A 21,256-nucleotide genomic window follows, 5' to 3' on the forward strand; every position below is an offset into this window, starting at 1 on the left:
GTTTCAGTGAAGATGATTTTAAGTTATGTTGCAGTATACCTCTTTGAATTACAAATTAGAATTCATTTGCTATACAAGTGAATGATGTAAAATCTGAATCATGGCCGCAGTCGTCTGAATGTCCCTTCAGGACAGCCCCAACCAGCTCCAACATGGGCTTCAGTGGGGGGGGGCACTCTCTCTGCTCCAGATCAGCAGAGAGGGTGCCTAAAGGCTGTAAGCCTTTGTTAGTGCAGAGACGCTGAGCAGCAGGTAGCAGAAGAGAGCTGGACTCCAACCGTGGGTGTAAACCATGTTTATTGGGGAGCAACAAACCCAGCGCAGCCAAAGGCTCAAAGACCACGGGCAACAGCTTACAAAGATTTTTAAAGGAAGGGGGAAACAGGGGTGGAGCCTGCCTTCCAGCCAAGGGAGGTGCAGGGGGGCGTGGGGAAAGGCAGAATGACACCATTGGACTGCCAGTGGAGGAAAACTTAGGGAGGGCCCAGTCCCTGAACCAATCACTCCACGCCCAGGAGAGAAGATTCTAGATGGAGAAGAGGGGTCATCGAGTGGCTGACAGTGTATCGGGGAGGGGCAGAAGAGTGGATACAGTGGTTGCTAGGGTGACCAGGGAGGAGGTAAGGTAACTGAGGGAAACGGAGGAGGAGGGGACAACCAGGGCAGAACCATTACGTGAATAGGAAGGGAAAGCACAACAATCCAAAATACAAGGCACAACTTAGCACAACTAAAACACAACACACCAAATTTGCTCATTTAAATTACAAGATAATGCTATTTTGTTATAGAAATAATAGGTTTTGCTGTTTTATTTTTATAAGTAATACTTGTTAGGAATGAGAACAACTCTTGGAATTAAACCAAAAAGCTATTTATTATAAAAAGATTAATTAAAAATATTTGTAATTAATTTTTAATAGAAATGACTAAACTGGGAACCAGGGGATTAAAGACTCTGAGCCAAGTAGGCTATGTGCCCGGGAGCAGAGATTCTTTCACTCCGGTCTTGTTTTTATAAAATCTCTAATCTCATATTGCCTTATGATCCCAGTGTAGGACATTTACCCTGGCTAGTCTGAGGGAGAAAGACCCCTGTCATTCTGTGTCTGGGTTTTTTAACTCCTCTGCCCCCTGCCAGGAACACCCATAGTCCAGCCTCTAAGGTTTACTATGATTGGTGAGAGTGTTCATGAGGTCGCGTTCTCTGGCCAATGGCTTGCTCCTTGTTAGGGGACAGATTTCTGGAATGATGTCATCTGCTTCAAAGGTGGGAAAGTTCCTCATTTAAATTCCTGTTGTCACAGAGCTTAGCTGCAGACCAATGGTCAGGGACTAAAATTAACTCTTAAACTGCTGTTTGTGAGGGTTGGCTGTCTCCGCTTCTGGAAAAAGGCACACTTAAAAGTGCTATTTAACATACAATTAGAACTTATGGAAAAGGCACACTTACAAGGGGTAATGTATTTAACATACAATTAGAACTTGTGGGTACTAACTAATAACAGGATTGAACATGGTAATCATCAGTTCATCAACAACCACAATAACTTTTTCTAATTTAATTCTCAATTAATCAAACATGCAAAAGCTAATTCTGTAGTTTGGAGAATAACATACTGAAGAATGAGAAACAATTCCATATTATGACCATTATAGTTATTGAAATGAATGGGCAGGAGATCTTTCTCCTTTTTGATGCCTTTATTAGATGATCAGCTCTGGGTGGGGGTCTGAGTAGTCGCGCACACCGCCACTGCTCCCTGTAGCAACGCAGAGGAGGAGGTGACGCAGTTTTGCTGCACAGCAGAACTGGGGCTTCCGTCCTCACGAGCGTGCCTAGGAAGACAACTGCCTTGCTTGAAGTCTAGCGTCCTAACTCCTGACTCTGTTCCGTTTAGGTTACAGTGATTTTAAAACCTCACTAATGGAGTAGGAGTACTTTTTGCCAGGAGAACCCTTCACTTAGTTTCTTAAATTTTGGTTTAGCTTGTTGGGTTTAGGGTCTTTAGTCAGATTCCCTTGACTTCCCCTTAATTTGCATATTTCCCAGAGAGGTTATCTCGGTGCCATTTTAGAGAGCAGTGGAGGCAGCACCTGACGGGGGTAACAAGGGTAGGTGTGAAATGAGGGGATTAACAGTGGAGGTAACTAACAGGTTTAACATCATAACAACAATTTTGCTTATTACAACTTCAGGTCAACAGTAACATTAAAGGTTTTACATTTTAACAACAACATAATTAATGCACTTAACTTATTGCAACTTCACATTAACAGTAACAATTTCAATAGCATTAACTTATAAACTTGTCCATCACAGTTATGAGTTATTTAATGCTTCTTTTTTTACTTTTTTTTTTGCTTTAATGTCATATATGCATAAATGTCTAGCAAATGCAACTTCAGTTTCTTAAGACAGTTTCTACTGATGTATTAGTAAGCCTCATTATGTTGTTAATCTTATGATGTGAATTCACTGACTTTATATAACAAGCATTACTTTATTCATTTTTTATTTGTCTATGGTACCATTGACTAACCAATGAGAAATGAGAAAGCCAGCTACTTTACAAACCTTGACTTATTGTTGTATAGCTATTTATAAGACATATATTATATAGCTATTTATAAGACATATATTATTTTTGTAATTACTATTACTAAGAGGTTTCTAAAATGTATTAAAAAGACTCTTCCAGTTAAAAGCCCAGGCCCTGGCCAAGTCCTGGCCTTAACTAGTAGAGAAAATTTTCTGCTCCAAAATTATATTCAAGTAATTTTGACCTAGCAAATTTGGACCTATAATAGCTAAACCTCCTTTTAAGGTGAACTTGGACATCTTATCTGGGGAATGATTTTTCAAGCCCTCACTTTAAAAAATAAAGCTTGCCAATTACTACAGACTCTAAGTAATAGTACAATACTTTAAAAACTGATCATGTATTATTTTAAATCACCATCTTATTTTTCACATGCTACTAATTGTATCTATTATCTGATTAATTTTTACTACTATTTTACCATTTTTAGTATAGGTTTATTTTTTTATTACATATTGTTATGCTTTCATGTCACCTTCATGTTCATAAACACACATGCTATTAAAAACCAAAAAATTAGGGGGGAATATAGCACCTCCAGAACTTTACACTATATTTACACTAAATATTTTTGAAAGCAAACCAAGTAATATCAAATTGTATCCCTTACCCTCCTGAAACACCCTTGGTGGAAGCCCAAGAATTAGAATTCCTGGGTTCTGAGAAATTGGATTTTTGTGTTCATTTTAAATACACAGGAAGGAATCACTCTAAAAATGTTTCTCCCTATCCCCCTGTGTATAAGAATCAAAACTTTTGGTACAATTATGTTGTAAACAGGCAAAATGAAATTAAAAGGAGGCTGATGGCTTGGAAAAGAAATAGTGCCTGTTTATTACAACTGAGAACAACAGAAGACGAGGCCCCAAGGTAAACTTAGGGCCTGTGCAACAAGCCAGGGTACCTGAAACAGTACTGTGTAACAAGGTGTTTCTCGGAACACAAGGTACCATCAAAAGGCCCCGGGTGCTCTGCACCCAGGGTTTTTTAAGTTTCTTGGGGTTACTCGATTTGTGCGCTCTGGATCCTCTTGTCGATTGGTTGTTTTCTTGGGCGTTTCTATGATAGTTCCATAAAATGGTGCAGTCCTGACCAATCATTTTGGAATACAGCAATCTTATTGGGTGGCTCTGTCTCCAGTTGTAGTTCGAGCTGCTGTCATCACCTTATGATGTAACTTTTCTAGAAGATTCTTATTATTGCACTTTATTACTTAGCCCCTTCTTCTCTGTAGAGTATCTCTATTTATATTTAAATAACCGTATATTTAACTCTTTAATTTTTTACATAAATTATATAACAACTTATTATATTAATTAACAATCTACTATAATTCATTATAATAATCAACCGTTAGTAACTCTACTGAAGAAAATGAATTCATTTATAACAACTCCTCCCTCTAAATCTTTGATTAGGCTTTAGCCCACATCAAACTTTTTCTTTAAACACGACTTTCATAGGCTTGGTAGAATTTTTTTAGTATCTGGTATTTCTTATAAGTTTTTTTGGCAGTTTCTGAGTCCTTCTCTTGTTCTTCTTCTTATACTATCATGAGCTTTTTAATCTTCTCATCACTTAATCTTTCTAGGGAATTCTGAACAATGTTACGTTATTAACCGAATCAAACAAGGTATAACACAGAGGAGTAAAGTAATACTTATCAAGTCCCGTCCTACAACAAGTAAAATTTTCTTTCACCACTCTCCTCCTAAAAGGCTGTCCCACCAATTGGATTTTATTAGCAGGGTCCATCTTTAGATGGGTACATGTGCCGGTTTTCTAATTTTGGTGGTGATGTTTTTAATGAGATCTCCATGATCATTAATTTCAATACAACATTTTGATGAATTAAATTTACCACAGACCCCTACCCTTCTTCTGCCAATAGATAATCTAGAGCTAACTGATTTTAATAAATTGCAGTTCTCATTTGACGGTTTTGGGCAGAAAGTATATCTAGGACTAAGGTTGTTTCATTACATATAATTTCTAACACAGCTTGTAATCTGATAATCCTATTTAACATATAAATGGGGGTTCTGTATCCCCATGATCCATCCTGGGCCCAAATGGCGGGGCCATATGTTTCAGTTATCCTTTCTGGGAGCCACTCTTATTCCCCCCACCTTTGAGATCTGCCAATTAGATTTCTTTTCTTACACTTTAATTCATCATGTAAGAGCATTCCAAGGTGTTGACTTTCATCTCTCAGGAGTAGAAAGAAAGAAGGCCTTAAAATTCCTAAGGTACAACTTTCTGCCTAATCTTTAGGTAATATAACGTATGCTATTGTACCACAAAGCCAAAATAACTCCTTTGGAGCCCTCCAAAATTTGTGATGTTCTACAGAAGTGATTGCATTTTTATTCCAAAATTTATGTATTTGAGGTTCATACTGAAAAGTATTAGGATCTTTAGAGGAACGTTCATATAACTTTTCTTTTTGGATGTAAGAACACCCTTGTTTTGGTTTCTTAGACCAATATAGGTGAGGGGCTCTGGGAATCCACCATTGATGGGCATCATTACTGACCAGCTATCATTTACAGAATAACTCACCCATATATGAAATAAACTTAGAAGATCTCTTCCTCCATAAACATTCTTCACCTACTACTTCTGAGTTTAAATTCCACACCTCTTCATCATTCCGCCCATCTCACTCAGGTGTTGATCTTTGACTTTTCATTTGGTTCTTAATTAGTTTTAGGATTTCTTTTGGACTCAGTGCTACTCCTTCCCATGGCTACATTCCTGCTGTTCTGGTGTTTCCACAAATCCAACAGTTAATTATATTAAATTCATAATTTATCCTTTCAATAGGTCTAAAAATAAATTTTTCCTACTTATGATTTTGAGTCCCATCCCTTTCTTCATTACCCCTTTCACTTCCCTTTCTTTTATTAAGTCTGGTTCATGGATTCTCTTTTTCTCCAACTTTTTCTTGAAGTTTTTCTCTGAACATATCCATTTTGCCTTCATAGGGCATTCTCCCAACAGTTTTTTTTATGATTTGCCATATTTTTGGAGAGCCAATAGGTTTTGCTGCCCTTTACATATTTTTAATTGGGAAAAGTCAATTCAGTCAGGGCTTGTATAATCGGGATTCGTATAGACTCTTAGGATGGCACTCCAAGAGTCTCCTGCATAGAGTGGCTAGTAGTACCCGTCACAGGGGTCCATCCGGCTTCCCTGGATGTTTGTTATTGTTAGCAGCCTGAACACCAACAGGGGTCTGGCACACGGCACTCTCCCAACTTCCATGTTTCTCATTGCCTTTTGGGAGGGTCTGTGGTGTATCTGTCTTGTGGCAAGACTGTTTCCTGACCCAGTCTTTCCCCCTGTAATGTGATCTTACGTTACTTTGCTTTGCAGTAACTCCCTTCCCTCCTCATATATTGTCTTTTACTTTTCTTTTTAGGGCCTGATTACTATATGAGAGGGAGGAAGCTCTCTTCTTTGGGACCTGTAATGGGAAATAGCAGAAATTCAACATGAGTTACAATAAATACTTAAATTGCAATTAATAAATAATACGTCTATTTATAAATAGCTTTTAACTTTAACATTAAAAACAGGTAAGAATAAATACTTAGGTAATAGACAGTAATTGATGAATAATATTTCAACAGTTCATAACAGGTTAAAAACTGGTCTTCTCCTTATCTTATTTTTCTTAAGGTTTCCTTTTCAAAGTTCATTTGGTGTCTGATGTATTGACCACTGTCCTTTCGGAGGGGGCCAGTACTGGACCTTTAAGTCTTGTGATGTGGGTCCATCCTCTTACCTGTGTCCTTATTGCTGTCTCAGTAGTTAGGAGGATCCAGAAGGGACCTTCCCACTTGGGGGTTAATGGCTGTTCTTTCCATATTTTTATTAAAACCCAATCTCCTGGCTGGAATAAATGAATTTTGAAGTCAATTGGTGACACCGCGCCTGGATCCTGGGAGAAAGGGCGAGCCTCGTAACCAGCTAGCTGCTCAGCCCATTTCCTCCAAGCGGCACCACCAAGTGGCTGCTCCCCACCTTGAGCTCCTTAGCTGGGGCCAGGGGTAGTGGTTCGGCCTTTTGGCTGGAACCTCTCCTTCCACTTGGCCTGGCTGAAGGTGGCCACCCGGAGAGGTTCCTCCTTGATGCTGAGTGGTAAAAAGAGAGAGAGGGACTCTCTGGCAGCAAAGTTTCAAGATGTTTATTCTTCCCTGGAGGCAGAAGTGCCAGGATGTTAAAAAGAAACAAACTCGGAGCACACACAGGGGAGCAGTGACAACAGGATTACAGCAGTTTATAAAGGGGGGCAGTCTCAAGAGCGGAGACTGCTTTCAAACCAGTCAGGGTTAGCAAGGAGGAGCATGCAGTGGGTTCACATCAACTTAACACCGATGAAGAAGAAGGAGGGAGGAGTGAAAACGTATTTGGAAAATAGGTGAAGGGAAACAGCATAACTGACATGGAATTTTCTGGCTAAAGGGGTGTAGCAAACCATAACAGATGAGCTGCAGGGGCTGGGTTTAGAGGACTGACAAGAGAGAATTTGCAAACATGGGAGGGGTGGAGGAGATTGACATGGGGACTGGCATAAGGAAAGGTGGGAAAATATGGGTAAACAACTCTGGGAAGAACCATTTGGGAAACTGAAGAAGGGGGTATGGAACGAACCATTTCCTAACACAGGAAAATCTAACATATTACAAATTAAACAGTTGAAATCCAAAAACAAACCACAACAATTCCCCCTTTTTTGTTTAGTTTTGACAGTTTGTTGTTTTGGGGAACTTGACAAAGTTTACTGCTGGTGGTCACTGATGTGGACTTTAAAGTGGATTTGGGCCCACAAGGATCTTGGTGAAGTAGGTTTTTCAGTTGCAGTTGTTTTAAGAAAACATTTTCTAATAATTCAAACAGTGACAGAGATTAAGAATATAACTAAAAGTACTAAACCAATATCTTGATGAGAGAGGTTACCCATCTTGACAGCAGTACCCCAACTGCTGAACAAGTTAGAAAACCAGTCTCCTGTTTCTTCTTTAACTTGCTTGATTAGCTCTTTGATTTGGTTGATCGAGGTGTGGATGTTTTGGCTCTTGTCGTAAATACTAAAACAACACAGCCCATCAAATTCTTGGCATTCATGCCCATGCGCTAGAAGTAGAAAGTCTATGGCTGCTTGATGTTGCAGCATCGTCTTCCTTGTTGCTTCTTCATCCTCTAGGAGGTCACTGAGTGTGCTGGATGTTAAATTGGCCTGTTTTCAACCCAGCACTCGAGGTGGCCAAATTCCCCAAGTGCTTTTGCTGCAGCGACCCAAGGCAAAATGCTGACACTGCAGCCTTTGCAGGTTTGGACCAGGTTACTACATTTGAGTCACAATGCTCATCCAATTGCATCGCATTGCGTTTTACTTTTTGAGAACCCAAATTATTTAATTTAGTTTGCCAATTTAAAATTTGAGTGGTGTTGGGCAAAAACAGGGATAGCTGCTCTATGATACATGGACCTCCAATAAGGTGAGATGGGATCCCTACCCAAGGCCCTCTGCCCACAAATTAAAAATGTTCCCTTCAGAAGTTTCAAGGGCACCTGACATTCACTGGGAGGCAGATTTTGGTGCATGATTTCTTTGCACCACAATGCCGCTTGAAACGCCTTCTGGTACACCTTAACTGAGGTATAATTTTCAGGGTAGAAATAAGGCTTAAAATTAAACTGAATACACAATGGGGCTTTGGCTGAACCTAAAAATTCGAACTCGGGAGGATCATTCTCGAGTGCGGGCAACTTGGCGGACCACTTTTTCCAAAAAAAACAATGGGTTGGTAAACGGAATATGAGGACGGTAAATCATAGAGGGGTTTTTTTTCCATGAGGGCCCGAATTTTTGATGGTTATTGATCAAATGCGGACAGGATTCCCACCAGGCACGTTGACATGGGGTCATCTGCTGAGGCCATAGACAAACATAGATGGTCTCTCTGAAGCACACAGGCTAGGGTAACCCAAATGTTTTGTGTGGGCTGGGGCACAATCTACACTTCGCTGGTTAGCAGCTGTATCTGCAGGAACAACATGGCAAACTTGTTCCAAGCCATGATTTTGGATGAGCACCTCACAAAAAATAGAAAACAGAAAAGGAAGGATTATAAATAATATCAATACTTAGTTTTAAATACAAAAGAAGGTATAAAGGTCTGGCTCTTTGGGGTTATTAAGGTCTGAGTTCTCCTTATCAATGATGTTTACAATTCCATATCTTGGTATAATTTGTTTAAGCAAAGTCTTACTAACTATGCCTGCTGTAGCTCTTGCAGTTGGAAATGCCTCAACATCAATGAGTTACATTATCTATTATTCCTAATAAATACTTAAACCTTTGGACTGGGGAAGTTCGGTAAAATCTACCTATACACTTTGAAACAGTCTCTAGGCTAACTTTCTTCCACCCAGTGGCGCTTTTCTCATTACCTTCCTATTTATTCTCTGACAAATTATACAATCTCTTGTGATTACTTTAGCAACTTCAAATATTCTTATGCATACATAAATTTGCAGAAAATGATTGCAAAGTGCTTGTGTTCCCTAATGTGTTGAAGCATGCAGGTTTTGTAAAATTCTTCTGGCTAGAGCTTTGTTTAAAATCTGAATCCTATCTGGCACTGTCCATTTTCTCATCTTTAGTTCCCCCATGTTTTTGTAATTCTTTTTGTTCTCGTTCACTAAAGATTGGGATTTCCTCATGACCTTTGTCCCCCGTGTCTACTAGTTGTAGAAATTTGCTCCTCCTTTTCTAAAGCAGCTTCTTTAGCTACCCGGTTGGCTAGATTGTTTTCTTGTTCTTCTATAGAATTCCCTTTCTGATGCCCTTTAATATGTACTACTGCAATTGCTAGAGGGTCTTTTAAAGTTTCTAATGTTTCTTTTATAAATTTTTCATGGAGTAGGGTCTTGCCTTTTGAATTTATAAATGCCCTTTCCTCCCAGATTTTGCCAAATGTATGTACCACCACATCGGCATATTTTGAATCAGTGTAGATAGTTCCTATGTTATTGTAGCTGCTTCAATCCTTTTAATAAGGCATAAATTTCACAACACTGTGCAGACCATTTTGCTGGCAGCCTCCCTTTTTCTATAATGTCCATACTTTTTCCACCTATGTACTGCATATCCTGATATTCTCTTGCCTTCAATTACCCTGGAAAAACCATCAACAAATAATACCTCTCCTTCCGGTAGTGGCTGCTTTTGCAAGTCTTCCCTTACTTTGGTCTGTAGATCACTTGCCTCTATATAACAATGTTCTAAATTCTCTTGTGGGTCCCCATCTTAGAACTGGGCCGGGTTTTTAACGTTTGTAGTGGCTAATTCTAAATTTTCAATATTGGTTAATGTCAATTCATATTTTAGCAGCCTGCTGTCTATGATCCATTGACTTGCCCTTTTGCTCAATTGTGGAGGATTTTGTGAACAGCTGGCTAGCTGACAAAGGTCACACTGATATAATACCGTTAGTTAGGGATGAAGGAGATAGGTGGAGGAGCCAGCAGTCAGTGTCTAAATCAGGCAAGGGCACTGTGCCCTTGGTGCAACATCAGGATGGGGGAGAGGATCGTTCGTTAGAAATATGAAGGAAAGATGAGAACAGCTGCACCATAGTAGTCGCAAGAATGCTAAGGTAGGCGTAGTTAGCTGATAAGTAACTAACCAATAATGAGCTTGCCTTTTGCAATATGTATTAACCTCATTAACACCAATATAAATGTATGTGCCTATCAATAAAGTTCTGAGATTTGCTGATCACTCATATTGAGTGCTGCATTTCTTCCGCCGATCTCAACACTCTCTTGATGTTACAGACCCCAAATTAAAAAGCCCCTGACACCTCTAATCCTCCTGGAACATCTTCTCGTCTTTCATTCTTTTCTTGCATTCCTTTTGGTAGTGTCCCTTCTGTTTGCAGTAGTAGCACTCCGGCACCTCCCTCTGCCGGAGTGCAGGTTTCTTCGGAGGATACGCAGGCTTTCTCGAAGGTTTCCGAGTACGTGCCGCTTCTCCCGCGGTGGGATCTTTTTCCTGTTTCTGTGCTTCTCGGACTGCTGCTACTAGGACCTTAGCCTGCAGCTTTTGCTTCTTGTCCTCTCTCAGCACGTACACCTTTTGAGCCTCCCGCAGTAAGTCTTGCAATGACCCTTCCTGCCAGTCCTCTAATTTTTCTAACTTTTTCCGTATATCCTCCCATGATTTTGCCATGAATTGTGTCTTTAATAATATGACTCCTACCAAGGAGTCAGGATCAGTACCCAAATACATTTGGAGACTCTTCCTCAGTCTTTCTAGCCATTCAGTAGGAGTCTCGTCCCTCCCCTGGCATTCCCCCAAGGCTTTCCCCAAATTCTGCCCCTTTGGTACCGCCCCTGGGATACCTTGGATAATCATGTTCCTTAGTTCTATCACCTTTTGACTATCTTCTTCTATCTGGGCATTCCAGGATGGCCTTTGGTTGGGCCATTTAACCTCCCTGCTCCGCCCTTGTGGGTTTCTGTGTTCCCAATCTTTTATTGCAGCCACTCGTATCATATTCCGCTCCTCAGCATTAAACAACGATCTCATAATAGCACACATATCATCATACGAATAAATGCTATTCCCCAAAAATTCATCTAGTGGCTCTGCCACCCCCAAGGGATCATCCATGATTTTCCCCATTTCCTTTTTGAATGCCCGCACATCCCCTGAATTTATTGGCACGTTTACATAACCAATGACCCCCGGAGCAGTTGAGACCTCTCTGAGCAGAAAAAGTCCCGGCTGTCCCTCCTCGTCTTCGCTATTGTCTGTGTGTACTTTCCGGGTCTTACGTCTCATGCGGCTGGCGGGTGGGGATTCTTTCCCTGTTGATGGATTGCCCCTGCAGTGTTCTCTTTGGGTTGCGTGGGAGGAGGTAGAAGGGACAGGGTCCGTTCCAATGGGGAGGGGATCGCTGGCGCTGGCTCCTGCGGGAGTTTGGGTGGTGGTGCCTGCGGTGTTACCGGGCAGTGTCTGGGGTTCTCGGGTTTGGGGAGAGGTCCTTGCATCCGATGGTTTCGGTACGAGGGAGGTCGATTCTCCAAAGGTTCCCAAGTCTTTACCGACTCCTTTGGTTGTTTACGTGCTCTAACGGGGAACAACTCGACACTACCGTACTCCCATATCCGAGCATATTCCATTTCCTCCTCATTAGACCCCTCCTCAAACGCAAACTCCCCTAATGCCCTACATATTTCTTTGTTAAATGACGCGAATGTGGGCCAAAATATACGTTTTCTGATTTCTACATCAGCCCACTTCTCCATACAGTAGTAGACTGCCTTTTTCTTAGATTTCTGCCTTCTCGTAGGGCAGTCTTCCCAGTGTTCTAACATCCATCCCAGAGGACTGTACCTTGGAATGTCAGGGAGATAAACCTTCCCTTTCTCCCTGGTTTATCAGGGGTCTTTTCCTGGATCTTACTCTTTTTCAACCCCATATTTTACACCTCACTTACCTCCGTTAGGCCTATTTAATTGCAGAACTGGTTTTCTCCTTTTTACTGGTATACCACAAAAAACCCATTGCTGACCTAGTAGTCACGTAGCGAACCGAACTGCGGATTTTTGGTCAACAAACTAGTGAGCTCTCTTACCTGTTCCCTGGATCCAGTGAGGTCCTGTTGTTCCTCCCGATCCAGTCCGTGATCGATCAAACAACCCCCTTTTCCCCACCCTCCAACTTCCCAGGGCTTTTCGGGTTGGTGTGTGTGTTCCAAATGAGCTTCCGACGCGCTTCCCCCGCAACCGACCACTTTCCTCGCGGAAGAGTGGAACTGCAATCTTGGGGTCCACACTCTCTTAGTGATATTTATCACGTCTCACACACACACTCGATCACTCACCACTCAACCACGTGATACTTACGGTTCGTTTTCCTGCGTGGAGTCTTCGTGCACGTCGTTTTTACGAGTAAAATAGCCGGCTTCCACGGAGAACTATCTACATCCTCAAGAGCTCTGGGCCTGTTCCCACCTTTTGATGGTGGCTTAGTTTTTAGGCTACAAAAAGTTCGTATAATCTGATCGGTTCCGCTGGGTTATGCCAATCTCCTTCTGTGGCTGAATTCAGCAGGGCGTCGCCCGGACCTCGAGATGGGACTCTGGAATCCTTATCAAATCACGTCAGGCTAGTCACCAAATTGTTATAAATGAAAAAGGAAAAATAGCCAATTTTAATAAAAAATTAAAAATAGAATTTATTTCGCTACTGTAATACAGTCCCGACAGCCACCAATCAATCGGACAGCGTAACACCCCGGGAGGCGAGCTGGGTGGACGTGGATTTGGCCTCACTAGCACCAAATCCGCCTCGTCCACACTGGCTGCTCTGAGGCAGCAGTTCTTATACGATTTATTTTGCCCGCAGCAGAGTGCCTTTGTTTCTTTCTAAGTTCTTCATATTCAAATTAGTTTCTTTCTCCGGTTCGGGCTGCACAAAGACTTCGTCCGGGAATAGAATAATGCACTTCCTCGATACCCAGAATCTGGTATTCAGATGGAAGGTGTTGATGGCTCTGGTCGACTCAGATAGATATCATGCCTGGGCCATCATCTCTTGGGTGTCAATGGGTGCATGCTTTTGTAAATGCCCATCTCCTTTGAAGCCGAGGCTTTCTAAGACTGTAAGTGTTGTGAATGCCTCTCTGCCCATCTGCTGTAGTTTCGCCATCCTGGGGAAGAATTTCTCCATCCCCCAGTGTACCACCCGTTTCTTTTACACAAATATATTTTATACACGTTTTATTTCCACGACTTACTAACCATATATCTAAAAATGACGTACCGCCACGGGACACACACAAATGTCTTGGTTGCTGCAGATATCAGTTAACACTGCTGGCCTTTTAGCCGAGCAGCTCTTCTGGCAAGTAAAATATTCATGACTTATGTGTGCCAGGAAACCTATGCTCAGAAGCTCTTGGACAGCCTTCTAGAGCACCTTTGGTACAGTTGTCCCTGAAGCACCACTTAACCCCCAGGTGTTTCCAGCTGCAAGCGAAGAGGCACTGACAGATTTCCACCCCTCGGGTCTCTCTCCAAGGCTCATAAGAGTCCTATGTGAAATAAATGTGCAGGAGATCTTTCTCCTTTTTAATGCCTTTATTAAGAAGAGTCAGCTCATGTGGGGAGAAATCGACGGGTCGCGCCCACGCCGCTGTTGCTCCCAGGCGTGGCACAGAGAAGGAGGATGATGCAGCTTTGTCCGCTGGTCTGCAGGCAGAGCTCGGGATTCTGTCCTCACGGGAGAGTAGCAGATTTCTCCTTCTCCGTGTCACGCCTGGGAGCAACAGCGGCGTTGGCGCGACCCGTCGATTTCTCCCCACTTGAGCTGATTCTTCTTGATAAAGGCATTAAAAAGGAGAAAGATCTCCTGCCCATTTATTTCAGCTTGGGGGACTTGTCTGGGATAGCCACGCCTGAAGAGGACACCAGGACTGGGACGGCTGCCCACCCTGGACCTGCAGGACAGCTGGCTATCGGGACCAGAGAAGATCGGCTTGGGACAGTGACACGGAGCAGCGCCGGATTGGTGAGAATATCCGGCGGCGGGAGAGGGAGGCGAGCAAGTGTGAGTGAGTGAGACGAGGGCCGGCAGCTCGGCCCCTCGAAGCGAGTGAGGACCCCTCAGTACCGCGGTTCCGCACCCCCGGGAACAGGGGGAAGTGAATGGATTTGGTGACTGAGGCGCCTCCAAAGGGGTAAAGAGGACCCCCCTCCGGGCGTGCGGAGGAAATACTGTGTGAGTGGCACGCACCCCAAAAGCCCGATACAGGTCCTAACGAAGGAAGTTAGGCGATTTAGAATATCAGGCAGTTTTGTCCTGACAAAGGAGGTCAGGCACCCCTCAGAGGCCAGGGTCTCGAGGTTTGGCTGGTTGAGTCTCAGCAGAGGAGGCCGAGATCTCTCAAAGTACTGACGAAGGAGGTCAGGCAACTCACAAGTCCCGAGAAGGATTCGGAAAGGTTTAAAAGCCCCGCAGGCAAACCAAGTCCTGACGAAGGAGGTCAGGCATACCTCAGAGGCCAGGGCCTCGAGGTTTGGCTGGTTGAGTCTTGGCAAAGGAGGCCAAGGTCTCTCTAAGTCCTGACCAAGGAGGTCAGGCAAACCTCAGAGGCCAGAGCCTCGAGGATTTGTTTTGTTTTGTTTGTTTGTTGAGTCTTGGCAAGAGAAGGCCAAGGTCTCAACAAAGTCCTGATGAAAAGGGTCAGAGAAATTGGAGTTTTGGCAGGAGGTTGAGACTTCTTAAATAAGACATATTTCCTTTAGAGAAAAAGGCATTTTTGTGATTTGTTTTGAGGCAGAAAAAAATGGGAGGGTTCAATAGTAAAAAAAGTGGCCAAAGACTGAAGGATATACCTCCCCACAGTCCCCTAGGTGAACTATTAGAGAAATGGGACTCTATAGAAGCCACAGAAGGATTAGATAAAGTTAAGATGATTCATTACTATTCAGAAGTGTGGCCAGAATTAGAGGTGCAAGGAGGATGGCCGTGGTGTGGGACGAAAGACAAGTGGATGTGTCAACAGCTGAGTAACTATCTGACGGCTCGAGAAGATACCGATGCTGAGCAATTATTATATGTAGCTTGTTGGTTGAATGCTATAAAGAATGAAGGAGAGCAAATTTGTAAAGTGCAGAGCAAGAAAGAAAGGAATGAAAGAGGAGATGCTGGAGTTAAAGAAATTGGTAAAAGGTGGGACCCCCTAGACTGCTTGCCTCCTGATGCCCCTCCACCCTATAATCCTCTCCTTCGAGCACCTCAAATAGTAGATCCAGTTCTTCTCCTGGCTGCCATGGGGGCCATTCCTTCACCACCCCCTTCGACTCCTTTAGCTGCTTCTGCACCACCACTAATACCCACTCCACCTGCTGCATGCTCCACCCCTTCTCCAGCTCCACCTAACATGTACCCAAGCTCTTCTCCCCCTCCTACTGCTGTCCCTCCACCTCCTCCTAACTGGGACACAAATGCTTCCTTATCTAGTAACCCCTTATCACCAGGTACAGCCATTGACCTACAGCAGGTCCAAGCTAATGCTAATACCCCTCAAATGAATAATCTTGTGTCTGAAGATGGGCCATACTGTGGTACCCGATCCAAGACCTCCACAGTAGAGAGACTTTTTCCCCTTAGAGAAGTTCCTATGGGAGGAGTAGCAGGAGGTGTTGGTTTTGTAAATGCTCCTCTAACTGCTTCTGAGGTGAGAGGATTCAAGAAGGAGTTAGGGAATTTAGTTGAAGACCCCGTAGGCATTGCTAACCAAGTGGATCAGTTCTTAGGTCCAAATATCTACACTTGGGGGGAGATGAATTCCATTCTAAATATATTGTTTTCCCCAGAAGAGTCCTGAATTATTAGGGCCGCAAGCATAAGAATTTGGGAAAAAGATAATCGTCCAGGGCCCCAAGTGCCATCAGGTGAAGAAAAATTGCCACTAGTGGATCCCAATTGGAACCCTAACCAGGAAGCAGGGAGGAAAGCCATGATAGAGTACAGGTCTTTGATAATTCGGGGGGATCAGAGAATCAATTCCCAAAGGAACTAATACAAAACTGGCATTTGAGGGTGTACAGGAGAAAGATGAAACTCCTGCCACTTGGCTTAATCGCCTGAAGCGAAACTTTCAATTGTATTCTAGAATAGACCCAGACACCAAAGAGGGGGAAGTGCTACTAGAAGTCCATTTTGTTACTAAATCTTGGCCTGATATACGGAGAAAACTGGAAAAGATTGAGGATTGGCAAGAAAAAGACATTAACGAGTTATTGAGGGAAGCATTGAAAGTGTATTTAAGGAGAGAAAAAGAAAAAGCAAAGGCCAAAGCTAGGATCATGGTCTCTATAGCTAGAGAAAGAGTGGGGGCAAGCAACCCTTTCCTGCAGTCCAAGACTACAAAAGAGTGGGGGGGTCCACCACCAGCAGCAGGCATGGAGAGGCCTCGAGTCCCTTTGAGTGAAAGCTGCTGCTATTACTGTGGAGCAACTGGACCCCACCCTGGTCCTAAAGTTGTGAAACCTTTGCTAGCTGATCAAGATAGTAAAGGAAGCAACTTTAGGACCAGGGCATCTGGTAAAAGTTTTTTTAAGCAAAAACCACACCTGAGTAGGGAAAAAGAAGAGAAGAACTCATATTTTGTGAAATTTAAAGTTACATCAAGGGCAATGGGGCAGTGGTTAACATCAGACGGATGGGTGTTTCTAAACAAAGCACTTGCTAGGATGGTGCTAACAGAACTACAGAAATTAACCCACTGGGGAGTTCAAGGACTATGTGATTATTTCCTAAGAAATAACCTGTGCATAAGTGTATATGACCTAGCAAAAACAATTATAAAAGAGTATTTAACTTGCCAAAAAGTGAACCAGAACGGAATGGTGAATACCATAGACTCAGACCGAGGTCCGCATTTTGTGGCCCAAACATTGCAAATTCTAATTAAAGCTTTAAGAATAAAATGGAGATTGCATGCTCTGTAGCATTAATTGAAGAAACAAAACTGAATTGTCTAAAGTGTTTGCCCCTAGCGCTCTTGCGCATCAGAACAAGACCCCGGTCTGATATAGGGATTTCACCCTATGAAATGATGTTTGGACTGCCATTCTTGTTAACACCCTGTAGTACAGGAGACTATCTGGAAGGAGAAGAAGCTACAAGGAAAGATTTAGAAGTAATTGGAAGAACTCTAGAAGGACTTAGAAAAAGAGGATACCTCCCCCAAACCTCCCCTCTTGATACAAAAGCACACGACATCAACCCAGGAGATTGGGCTTTAATAAAATTCTGGAATTATAGACCATTAATGCCTAAATTTGAAGGCCCCTTTCAGGTACTCCTCATCGCTAATTCTGCTGTGTGAACCAGAGAAAAAGGCTGGACCCACATCATGAGAATTAAAGGACCAGTCCCACCCCCGAGCATTGGACAAGATTCGTCAGTGTCTCCCCCTGATATTGGACCAGATTCCACACCACTCTCACCACCGGGCATTGGACAAGATTCGTCAGTGTCTCCCTCTGATATTGGACCAGATTCTACACTACCCTCACACTCTAACTCAGGACAGGATTCAACCGCATCAGGAGTTAATTCAGTTGAATATACTATTATAAAAGGACCAAATGACTTAAAGTTGACATTCAAAAAGACTGATGAACTGCATAAGAAAAAAGTTTAGAATCATAACATGTCTTGAAGTGTTTTAAGAAATTTGTAAAAGTTAAAAATTGTTAATAAGTAATTCTGGTTAAGTCGTCCCAACTTAGTACCAAAGACCCCAGGTTAATCTTCTCCAGAGTGCTCCCCTAGGAGAGACCAAATTAGCAGGGACAGATCAAGAGAGGTTTAACCAGAGGAGCAAGAGACTCTAAAGAGCTTGGAGACTTCTTCTCAGTAAAATCCACAAGAGGCAAGGCTGGGTGGGCAGGCTGTGCAAGATGACCCATACCGGACTCTTGGGAAGGGTAGTAGTGATGGCTCTGATTGCTGGTGGTGCTCTGGAGAGCCCAGGAGAGCTGTGCAATGAGTACTACCAACCTCTCTATTGAGAAAGAAGTAAGTTCCTTGCTGAGAGTCTACAACAATTATGTTAACCTCTCCCAATTGATCCTTTATCAAGAGAATAAGAAAATATATTGGATGGCCCGGAACACCGCCACCTTTAGGCAGCCACTACTGGGAGAGCACCCTGTAGGAGAAGCCTGGTGGAGCTTTGAACGTGATACTACTAAAGCAAGCCAGGTAAATCTGGTCAAAGGAAAAAGTATTTCTAAATATTGGGAGGGCACGAAAAAAACTAATATCTTTCAGGAAACCCCTAAACACCTGTTTTGGGTCAATGGTACTACAACATCCACTGAATTGCCAAGAGACTGGTCTAGTGGTGGCATCAATAGAATTATAAAACAAACTGTCTTTATAATACACAAAGAATCTGGATCAAGTTTAAGAGTTCCTATATATGAGGATTTAAGAAAAACAAAACTGAAGAAGCAATATATGTTAAACAAAATTTTGAAACTACAATCAGAATTAGAAGTAATATCTAATCAGACCACATTAGCTCTTAATCATATTAATGACCAACTCAACCAAACCAAAACAGTAATTTATCAAATCAAATTAATTGTAGTAGTCATTAGAAACACTTTACATTTTTTTTACAGTTTTTACAAGAAAAAACCCTAAAATCACAAGCCAACAAGTGATTAAGTGACGTCTAAGGATGGGAGGGTAGTCCCGTACATGCTTGGGCCCTTTTTCTTCTCACCCTAACCTGAAAAGATACTGATTAGAGAGACACCCCGGGGAGTTAGACCAACAAGCCAGGAATCTGCTACTCTCCCGTGAGGACGGAATCCTCAGCTCTGTCTGCAGACCAGCGGACAAAGTTGCATCATCCTCCTTCTCCGTGGCACGCCTGGGAGAGGGGGCGTGGGCGCAACCCGTCGATTTCTCCCCACCTGAGCTGATCCTTCTTAATAAAGGCAATAAAAAGGAGAAAGATCTCCTGCCCATTTAATTCATTTTCATGCTGCAGTGGTTGCTGCCAGCCAGCGGCAGCAGCTGGGGCTGAGGCCCGGCAAGCGGGGCCGGCACAGCCCCGCAGCCCCGTGCCCGCCCCTCAGGGCCCCGTGCGCAATGGCGGCAGCAGGGGACGAGGAGGCCGCGGGCTGCGGGCGGCGCAGCCGCCCTGCCGGGCCACACGCCGTGGACGGCTTCAGCAGCAGCACTGCAGGAGCTCTGGGGACACTGGTGCCACAGCTGGTGACGAGCCGCCGAGCAGCACAATGGCGCGGAGTGCGGTAAGGGAGAGCCTGGGCCTGCGGCCGCCTAAGGAACACAGGAGGGCTGTGTTCATCGGTGCCTCTCCTCGGGCAGGAATGGAGGGCCCGAGATGGCGCTCAGAGCCAAGGCCGAGGCAGCTGGGCAGCCTGCCTGGGTCCTACGTAGGAAGGAGATGTCACTAAGACACCGTCCAGCCTGCTCTGGCCCTCTGCTCATTTTGTTCCGCGGCCTTGACGGTGGGCAGTGATGTGTGCTTGATTCCAGAGGATGCCATGGGCCGAGTTTCTGCAGCTTGTCAGCTGCATAGGACTCTTACGAGCCTTGGAGAGAGACCCGAGGGGTGGAAATCTGTCAGTGCCTCTTTGCTTGCAGCTGGAAACACCTGGGGGTTAAGTGGTGCTTCAGGGACAGCTGTACCAATGGTGCTCTAGAAGGCTGTCCAAGAGCTTCTGAGCGTAGGTTGCCTGGCACACAGAAGTCATGCATATTTATTTGCCAGAAGAGCTGCTTGGCTAAAAGGCCAGCAGTGTTAACTGATATCTGCAGCAACCAAGACATTTGTGTGTGTCCCGTGGCAGTGCCTGATGGTGTCCGAGGACAAGCCAGAGGGAGCTGAGGGGCTCTGGATGACTTGGGCCGCATGTGGTATTTTCTTCCGCCACGTGCAGTGAGCCAGACCCAGGGAGGCTCTAGAGGTGAATAGGCGGCAGCCTGGTGTTCCCAGCAGCAGTGTGGGAGTTTGAGCGTGGGTTAGTGTACAGGACAGCAGGCCTGATGGTGGCACATGGGCTACATGTGCCTGAAAGGGAAAAAGGCTCTTGGCTCCAGAGTTAGCAGGGCTCCTTGAGAGAGCTTTAAGTAGCATTGGAAGTGGAAAAGGGAGTAAACCAGGCTGACGGGGGAGATGCGTGAGCACTGCACAGCCATGTTTGCGTGACAGTAGAGGATGGAAGCAGTGCTGCCATCAAAGGTCATGAAACTGTAGCAGAAGTCATGGGAAAAGCAGGTTTTTGCCACAATTCTTTCAGACAAAAATACTACCAAAGAAACACTCTTGAATTTGGGCTTTTTACAGCAGCCTTCATCCAGGTCTTCTTATAGGGAATTTCTGAGGAATAAGACATGAGTGCCTCTGCATTCCCATGCACAACGCTGCCTCCAAAATACTCCAGCCCTTCTCCATTTGGCTCCTTCCATTCCTGTGCAGAATAAGGAAATTCAATAGAGGGGAGGTGCAGGAATTCACAGGCAACGTGGGCGTACGTTGGGGCCTTCACAGCCATCACTTTGGTATGAGGTCACAGAGCTCTGTTTGATGTCAGGTTCCAGAGCCCCACTGTGCTCTTCAGTGCTCACTCTGGGCAACACTGCAGCAGCAGCAGCAGCAGCAGCAGCAGCAGCAGCAGCAGCAGCAGCAGCAGCAGCAGCAGAGTGTTGCTAGCAGGGGGGATGATGGTCCTGAGCCGCTACCTCCTGCTGCTCTTTCTCGTTGCCCTGCCAGCCCAGAATGCCCAGAGTGCTCCATCAGCTGGGCAGGGAGCAGGTAGGCAGGCAGGGGCCAGCACACCGCCCTGGCTGGCAGCAGCAGGGCCGGGAGCAGGGATGGCTGAGCCAGGAAGACACCACAGGGCAGGCAGAGGGGCAGAGGCTCCAGGGGAGGTGTGAGGGGCTGCAGCTGCTTTAGGCTGCAGCATGGAGAGAGCTTCCTAAGGAGCAAGGATGTGGGGAGGGTCGGGTCAGGCCCGGAAGCTCAGCAGCAGTTCTCCATCACTCAGCAGTGGCTGTCCGTCCCTCCGCTCTGGTTG

At 44.3% G+C, this 21,256-nt stretch overlaps 1 long non-coding RNA gene across 1 annotated transcript; it reads right to left on the reverse strand.

Moving 5' to 3' along the window:
* Positions 1-415: 415 nt before the first annotated feature.
* LOC135290579 (uncharacterized) lies at positions 416-12,128 on the reverse strand. Its single transcript, XR_010353344.1, has 3 exons — positions 6,633-12,128; positions 6,394-6,501; positions 416-6,072 (listed from the first exon to the last, which is right to left on the reverse strand). It is a non-coding gene; the product is annotated as an uncharacterized LOC135290579 (long non-coding RNA).
* Between the last annotated feature and the right edge of the window lie 9,128 nt (positions 12,129-21,256).

The sequence above is a fragment of the Passer domesticus genome, chromosome Z (genome assembly GCF_036417665.1).
Source record: "Passer domesticus isolate bPasDom1 chromosome Z, bPasDom1.hap1, whole genome shotgun sequence".
NCBI classification, from domain to species: domain Eukaryota; kingdom Metazoa; phylum Chordata; class Aves; order Passeriformes; family Passeridae; genus Passer; species Passer domesticus.